Source organism: Suricata suricatta, chromosome 12 (assembly GCF_006229205.1).
Source record: "Suricata suricatta isolate VVHF042 chromosome 12, meerkat_22Aug2017_6uvM2_HiC, whole genome shotgun sequence".
Lineage (NCBI taxonomy): Eukaryota > Metazoa > Chordata > Mammalia > Carnivora > Herpestidae > Suricata > Suricata suricatta.
Window position 1 is genome coordinate 10,898,556 of NC_043711.1, and position 2,356 is coordinate 10,900,911.

At 45.4% G+C, this 2,356-nt stretch overlaps 1 protein-coding gene across 1 annotated transcript in view; it reads right to left on the reverse strand.

Annotated features, from left to right (window-relative positions):
- The window catches only part of LOC115274375 (olfactory receptor 7A17-like), a 15,432-nt gene that overhangs the window by 12,356 nt on the left and 720 nt on the right, over window positions 1–2,356 (reverse strand). The window lies entirely within an intron of this gene.

Consider the following 2,356-nt stretch of genomic DNA (forward strand, 5'->3'; position numbering starts at 1 on the left):
TCCCCCGCTCTCTTTCCCCCTTCCTCTCCCCATGGTCCCCTGCCCGGTCTCTCCTGTTAGACATAAGAATGCAAACATATGGTATCTATCCTTCTCTGCCTGACTTATTTTGCTTAGCATGACACCCTCAAGGTCCATCCATTTTCCTACAAATGGCCATATGTCATTCTTCCTCATTGCCATATAGTACTCCATTGTATATGTATACCACGTCTTCTTGATCCATTCATCAGTTGATGGACATTTAGGCTCTTTCCATGATTTGGCTATTGTAGAAAGTGCCACTATGAACATTCACTGTTCTGTTTTCTATCCTCACCAAATGTCATTTCAACATAAAAGACAAGATTACTTTGTCTGTGTCATACATACATGTGTAAGAATGTTTTGGAATGAAGTAATATACAAATGTATACATATGTATATGTGCATACACTCTCTACCCACGAAATACTTCTTGGACTGATCAAATATTTCCAAACGCTGTATTTGTTCCTAACAATATCTGCCTGCATCAGGTTTGTTATCCATATCAGCATCAGAAAGATGGAAGTAGAGATTTCAGGTTGATTACAGTTTTTACAATTATGTAACAAAGATTTAAACTTTTGGGCACTTTCTTGAATTATATTTAAATGGACTTATTCAGTATGTATCTTAGTTTATTTTTAATTTTTTCCTTTTTATTTTGAGAGACAGAGACAGAGAGTGAGCCGGTGAGGGGCAGAGAGAGAGGGAGACATAGAATCTGAAGAAGGCTCTATCTAGGATCCAAGTTGTTAGAACAGAGCCCGACATGGGTCTCGAATGCACAGACTATGAGAAATGACATAGGCTGATGTCAGATATAGAGAAATAGGATGGAGCGGCAAGATGGCAGAGAAGTAAGGAGCCCCATTACCTCCATCCACCTACAATTATCAAACTGAGAAGAATTAAAAAGCCACAACTCTCTGATCTCCAAGAAAGGAGGTGTGGGGACAGACCCCTTATCGACAGCAGTCTTATGGTTGCCTGAGTGAGTGAGCACGAACTGGGACCAGAGACTTTAGGGGAAGGAGCACTGGCTCAGCTCCAGAGACAACGTGCCCAGTGCCCAGAGGCTTGGCACTGGGCCCGCTGAAACCCACGTGTCCCTAGGCACACCATTCCTAGCTGGGCAGGGCAGCCGGGAGACCGGAGGTGCACAGATCCCCCGACAGTCACTACGCGGGGTGCCGGGTATCCAGAGGTGCACAGACCTTCATAGCTGTGCGCGGTACCACAGGGCAAGGCAGGAGAGAGACCAGGGGAAGAGAAGTAGAGACTGAATCCCTCAAAGCGCAATCCCTGCAGAGGAGAGATTTACCCCAGGACTGAGGGCCACTGGGCGCTGAGAGAGATATCTGCCCCTTCAGCGAGGGTGTTAATTTGGACCAGGCAGCTCACCAGCTTCAGGTGGAGCTAGGGGAAAAATATGACTTCACAATCCCCCTATTCGATCCCGACCAGAGAGCCGCCCACCAGCAGGCGATTTTAACTGTGGAGGCAATATTGAGTGTGCGGGCCAGAACTTAGAAACCGGGCAGAACTTAGAAAACAGAAACAATTAGATCCGCCCCATGCGAAAGAAGGTTGGACTCCAGAGAGTGGCTGGCAACGCATGGTCTGAGGGGGACTTGAGGTGTCCCTCCCCATTCTTCTCCTGGCATCCACCAAGGCGGGGCCTCAGAGAGCAGCCCTTGGGACCCGACCCACCTACACCAAGCCACGCCCATCCATGCTGGAGATCTGCTGTGCTTTTGCTTATTACAGTTAATTGGTTTTGTTTCTTAATATTTTTAATTTTTAATTGTCCCCTGCCTTCTCTTCACTATCTTCCTATTTCCTTCTTTTCTCCCTTTCCCCCTGGAATCTGGGAAAGACCAACATTTAGGCACTGCTGTGCTTAGATCAATTCTTACCATCCAGATAGTTTTTCCTTTATTCCATCCTTATCTCCCACAACCCCCACTTCAGGTTTTAAGCCTTCAGACTGTCCTTTATCTCTGACTGTTGCTATCCCCCCTACTCCCCGCCTGCTTTTTTTTCTTTCTCCTTTTGTTTTTTTTCTCTTCATTTTTTTCTCCTCTCTTTTCTTTCCTGTTCCTTTTTTTCTTTCCCCCTTAGGTTTGCTTCTTTATCAGTACATTTGTGTGCTTGTGTTCTCTGTGTGTTTGTCTGTTTTCCTCTTCAGGGCTAACTCAAGAAACAACCCAAAGCACACATAGTGGAAAATCCCAAATATCGCTGAGTAGGGAAATAAATTAATCAGAGGCATAACAAGAGAAACCGAGAGACACCATTAAAATAACATCTCCTGAAACGACAGATCCTA